The sequence below is a fragment of the Triticum dicoccoides genome, chromosome 7A (genome assembly GCF_002162155.2).
Source record: "Triticum dicoccoides isolate Atlit2015 ecotype Zavitan chromosome 7A, WEW_v2.0, whole genome shotgun sequence".
In the NCBI taxonomy this organism is placed as follows: Eukaryota; Viridiplantae; Streptophyta; class Magnoliopsida; order Poales; family Poaceae; genus Triticum; species Triticum dicoccoides.
The window spans coordinates 659642738-659648813 of NC_041392.1; positions in this window are offsets into that span (position 1 = coordinate 659642738).

Sequence of the window (6076 nt, forward strand, 5' to 3'; positions counted from 1 at the left end):
TGCACCGGCATCTCAATCGAGTTACCGGAACCGGAGCATTGCCGTGGCACCGTTTCCGTTATCGTTGCCGTGGCACCCTTTTTGTTTCCGCCACAATGACAAATGCTCCATATCATGCTCATATCAACATTTTCAAAAATACCGCATAAAACTTGCACATGTCATCCGCATCATGATAAAAATATTTAAAATGGTTAAAATTGTTGTTTGCATTAAATTAGGATTTACCGGAATTGTTGTTTGATGTTTCCGGCCTCATTTAAAATGCCTAACTGTGTATTTGACTCATGCTTCACCTCTTTCCATGTTTAACAACATTTAATATTGTTGGGTACATAAACGAGAGTGAACTAAATAATTGTTGTGGTGTTCCGTCAATACGCAACTCGTTGCATATTGAGCTCCACTTAATTTGTAGTATTGTTTCTGCACTTTGCCATGCCATGCCTCTTTAAACCGGACATGCATCATAATTGTTTGTGCATCAACTCATGCTATGTGATGGTTGTTTACTATGTTGTTTGCTTCTTTCCGGGTTGCTTCCCTCGTTAGCTTCGGTTCCGTTCCGAAGTTGTGAGGATCCGTTCGACTAAGTCCGTTTGTCTTCTTCATGGACTCGTTCTTCTTCCTTGCGGGATCTCAGGCAAGATGACCATACCCTCGAAATCACTTCTATCTTTGCTTGCTAGTTACTCGCTCTTTTTGCTATGCCGCGATACCTACCACTTGCTATATCATGCCTCCCATATTGCCATGTCAAGCCTCTAACCCACCTTTCCTAGCAAACCGTTGTTTGGCTATGTTACCGCTTTGCTCGGCCTCTCTTATTGCGTTGTTAGTTGCAGGTGAAGATGGAGTTTGTTCCTAGTTGGAACATGATAATTGTTGGGATATCATTATTATATCTTGTTTACTTTAATGCACCTATATACTTGGTAAAGGGTGGAAGGCTCGGCCTTATGCCTGGTTTTTTGTTCCACTCTTGCCGCCCCAGTTTCCGTCATACCGGTGTTATGTTCCTTGATTTTGTGTTCCTTACGCGGTTGGGTTATAGTGGGAACCCCTTGACAGTTCGCTTTGAATAAAACTCCTCCAGCAAGGCCCAACCTTGGTTTTACCATTTGCCACCTAAGCCTTTTTCCCTTGGGTTCTGCAGACTTGTAAGTGCATCTAGTGCCACCCCTAGTTGGTTTTGGAGTATTGACGACAAACCTAGTTGAGGGACTAATGTGTTTGTGAGAATTGCATGATAACAAAGGTAGAAGTCCCTCATTGATTCGGTTTTCCTACCAAAGATGACCCCTAAAAATGTATGAAGACATTGATGTCAAAGGTGGTATATGAAGATATTCTGATTGAATACTGTGACAAGAGAAGACATCGCATGAAGCCTATGGAGCTCGAAGACTCAGATCTTTCGTACTGTTAAGTGGGGTCCAAGAGAACCAGTCAGAATGACTGAAGTGATGCTTAACCAAAACCTATGTCTTCGAGTGAAGACTATGAGAGAGAATCTTGTCCAGTGTCAGACAAGTCAGCCTTGCTTGTAGCCCAAGTAAAGTTGTCATGTGTGTTTGAAATCTGACCGTTGGAACACGTGTCAGTTCTTTAGTGAACCAGGGTCATTTCAGACAAATCAGGTCGGGTTGCCTAGTGGTTATAAATAGCCCACCCCCTACAACCATAAACGGGTGGCTGCTCAGAGTTAGAGTACGGCTTTTGTCGTTTGAGAGCAACCCACCTCGAAGCCTTCGAGAGAGAATTCCTTGCGAGGATAAAGCCCTAACCACCCAGAGCCAAAGAGTGTTAGGCATCACTTAAGTCTTCCTGTCTGTGTGATCTGAAGACTTATTACACTTGAGGACTGTGAATCCTCCAGCCGGTTAGGCGTCGCGTTCTGAGCATCCAAGAGTCATTGTGGATCCCCGGTGAACGAAGTCTGTGAAGGTTTGGGAGTCTACCTTGAAGACTTACCAGAGTGATTGGGCGAGGTCTGTGTGACCTTAGCTCAAGGGGAATACTGTGAGGACTGGGTGTCCTGAGCTGCGTGTTCAGGACTGGGTGTCCAGGACTGTGTGTCCTCAGGTTTAAATACCTAGCCGCCCTAACCAGACGTACAGTTGAGACAGCAACTGGAACTGGTCTAACAAATCATTGTCTTCAACGAGTGACCAGTTTCATCCTTCCCTTCCCTTTACTTACTGTTGGTACTTGTGAAGTCATTGTATGATTGCATTATCTTTTGTCTTCACTGAGTAACTGCTTGTTCTGATCGGCTTCATAATATCTTCCTACCTGATCGTTACTACCTAGCTGCTATTAGTCATTGTGCTTTCACTTCATTGAATACTTGACTATGGTTTGCCTAGTGTAGTCTACCTTCCGCTGCATGGTAATAGGTTTATTTCTATCGTTTGTCTTCGAAACTTCCACATTTTGAAGACTTTCATAAAAACCGCCTATTCACCCCCCTCTAGTCGATATAACGCACTTTCAATTGGTATCAGAGCGAGGTACTCCCTTGTTCTGTGTGATTCGGTTTAACCACCTGGAGTTTTAGCTATGTCGACTGCAGGGATAATTAAAGTCTCCGCTGCATGCCCCGTCTTCGATGGAACTGAATATCCCTACTGGAAGAATAAGATGCGCATGCATCTTGAAGCCATTGATGTCGAACTATGGTATGTCGTCAAGAACGGCGTTCCCAAGGCTGGAGAAGGTGTCACTGCTGCTGACGTCAAGAAGTTCGTTCAACTGGACTCTACTGCCAAGAATATCATCTGTGGTCATCTAACCAAAGGACAGTATGGCCGCGTGAGTGCTTTGGAAACATCTAAGCTAGTCTGGGACTGGCTCTCCAAGGTCAACGAAGGCGTCTCAACCCAGAGAGATCAGAGAATCAATGTCCTTCGCAACCTCTTCAACCGCTTCAAGAGAAATGACAATGAGAATGTCCAGCTCATGTTTGATCGACTCACTGACATCACAAATGAGGTTCAAGCCCTCGACGCTACCAAGATCACCAAGCATGAAGTCGTCAAGACACTCTTGAGATCACTTGACAGTTCGTTTGACACCCTAGCCCTGATGATTCAAGAACGTCCTGATTTCAAGACACTCGATCCGTCTGACATACTTGAGAGGCTCAACACACATGAGTTTCAGCTTTCTGAGAAAAGAGATATCTACGGTCCCAACTATGGGCAAACTCGTGCCTTGAAGGCAAAAGTTGTCTCCTCATCTGAAGAAGAATCTGACAGCAGTTCTGATGATCCTGAAGACATTGGAAAGGAGCTTGCTATGCTTGTGAAGAAGTTCCAAAAATTCACCAAGAAGAAAGGCTTCAAAAAGTCTTCACGATCAAGCTCAAGGAATGATGAAGCTTGTGCTCATGACTACAAGAAGAAAACATATCACAAGTGCAAGAAACCTGGCCACTACATCTCTGAGTGTCCGCAGTGGGACATTGAGAACAAGAAGAAAAAGAAAAGCAAGGAGTATGATTCTGATGACAACAAGAAGAAGAAATACTCAAAGTCTTCTTCCAAGTCCTCCTCAAAGTCTTCATCACACAAGAAGAGCTCATCTGGCAAGGCACGTGCGTTTGTTGGCAAGGAAATGGATTTAGAGGAGGAGTCCGCTTCTGAGGAGGCGGAGGTGGAGTCTGAGGAGGAGTCCGATTCTGGCGTTGCGAGTCTGGCTACAACATACGTTGCCAAGTCCATCTTCAACACTGAAGACAATGACTCCATCACCGACACCGATGCAAATGACAAGGACTACTCCGCTCCTACCTACTGCTTCATGGCACGCGGTTCCAAGGTAAACACACGCACTACTCACTATCAAACATCATGTGACGATGACTCTGATTGTGGTTCCAAACCGAGCTACAAAACACTCGCTAAAATTCCAACTGAACAACAGAAAACCATGGAACACATTCAAAAACTGTTAGACAAAAGCGATGATCTGTTAGACGCTAAAATGACTCGATCTCAATCCTTAATTGAAGACATAAAAAATCTTCACATTAAGTACGAGGAACTTGAAAGTCGTCATGAAACGCTCTCAACGGCTCATGAAAGGCTTTCCTATGATTATCTTCAAAGGAAGCAAGATCTTGAGAAATTGAGAGCGGCTCATGAAGATCTTCAAAAAGATAACGAGTCGCTTCGCTCCGAACAGATCAGTTTAGCTCAGGAAGGATTTGAACCACCATGTCTTAAATGCATTGAGCGTGATAATGCTACTTCTGTTGCTGAATGTTCTACTGCTGCTACTGTTGCAATATCTTCAACTGTTGATGTGGGAACTAACCCCTCTGCTGAGGATACCACTGCTATTGCTGATGAGAATGCTAGGTTGAAGACATTACTTGAAACAGGGATGTACAGAAGTCTCAAAGGGCATCAGACACTATGTGATGTCCTCAAAAGGTAGATCCTAAACCGAAACCCTAGGAAAGAGGGTGTTGGGTTCGTAAGGAAAATGAATGCTGATGGCTCTTACTGGAAACCTGAGCAGTACCCCAAAACCACGTGGGTTGCTGCAAAGGAACCTTCAGCAGATCCATCCACTCTATCTGGCTTCACTTGTGCTAACCCCATTGTCATTGATGAATCCTTTGATGCAAACTATAAACTGTTTAAGAATCAGAATGGTGAAGTGTTTGCCAGGTAATTGGTACTAACTGTAGGAATGGACCACCTATGAAGAAGATCTGGGTGCCGAAAAAGTGTTTGGAGAATCTTCCTATGAATGTCATCATGACACCACAGGTGAAGAAGACAAACCCTAGACCACAGGCTTCATACAGTCCAAAGGCTTCATATAGACAAAGGCCTTACATGAGTCACACTAACGCAAATGTTTTGCAGGGAAACCATACTCAGGCCTATGAATATGAGCGCGGTTCATCAAACCGCCATGTTCATAAGACCAAGAACTATTCTGCTTATTCGTATGAGTACTATTGTCCTCCTGCAAGACTTTTTGCTAGGGCTCCAAAGCGAAAGTTCTCAGATGCTGCACTTAGACTTATTTCTTCTAAGCCACCCTTGAAGATGTGGGTGGCTAAGAAAGCTTAACAATCTTTTGCAGGGAAGGGTCTCCAGCAGAAAACCAAAATCGTCTGACGCTATTGCTGGGGACCTTAAACATCTTGTAGGGCGCAAGATCAAATGCCCGAATGGTCTTATTATGTACTTCGTTCTTGAATCGCTTGCTACTCGCCCTATCAGTCCAAATCTCGATCTAAGCTTTCATAACCCACTGGTTCATCAAATGTTTTTGCTTCACAATTCTCTTCGTGAAGCCTATCCCCCTAACTGCACTGTAGGGTACGACACCAGCAGCTTCAGAATGGATTATTGATAGTGGGTGTACCAATCACAGCACTGGAAAGAGAAGCCTTCTTATGGACTCAACCTTACGTCCATCCGACAAGAGTCACATCACATTTGCTGACACTGGTAAAAGTAAGGTATTGGGTCTAGGTAGAGTTGCAATCTCAAAGGATCAACACATGGATAAAGTCATGCTTGTTGAATCCCTTGGCTTCAACTTAATGTCTGTCTCAATGCTTTGCGATTTAAATATGATCGTGATGTTTGGAAAATATCGTTGCCTTGTTCTAATGGAATCTGACAAGTCTCTAGTGTTTGAAGGGTATAGGAAAGATGATTTGTACGTGGTAGATTTCTCAGCAGGACCACAACTTGCCGTATGTCTTCTGGCAAAAGCTTCAGAATGCTGGCTCTAGCATCGGAGGCTAGGGCATGCTGGCATGAGGAACCTCCACACCCTTGCAAAGAAGAAGTGTATGTTGCACAACCGCCTGGCTTTGAAGATCCAAAGCATCCTGACATGGTATACAAACTCAACAAGGCACTGTATGGCCTCAAACAAGCCCCTCGGGCTCGGTATGACACACTCAAATACTTCTTGAAGAGCAAAGGCTTCACACCTGGTTCCCTCGACCCCACTCTCTTCACGAAGACATATGATGGTGAACTGTTTGTGTGCCAAATATATGTGGATGACATTATCTTCGGCTGCACCAATCAGAAATATA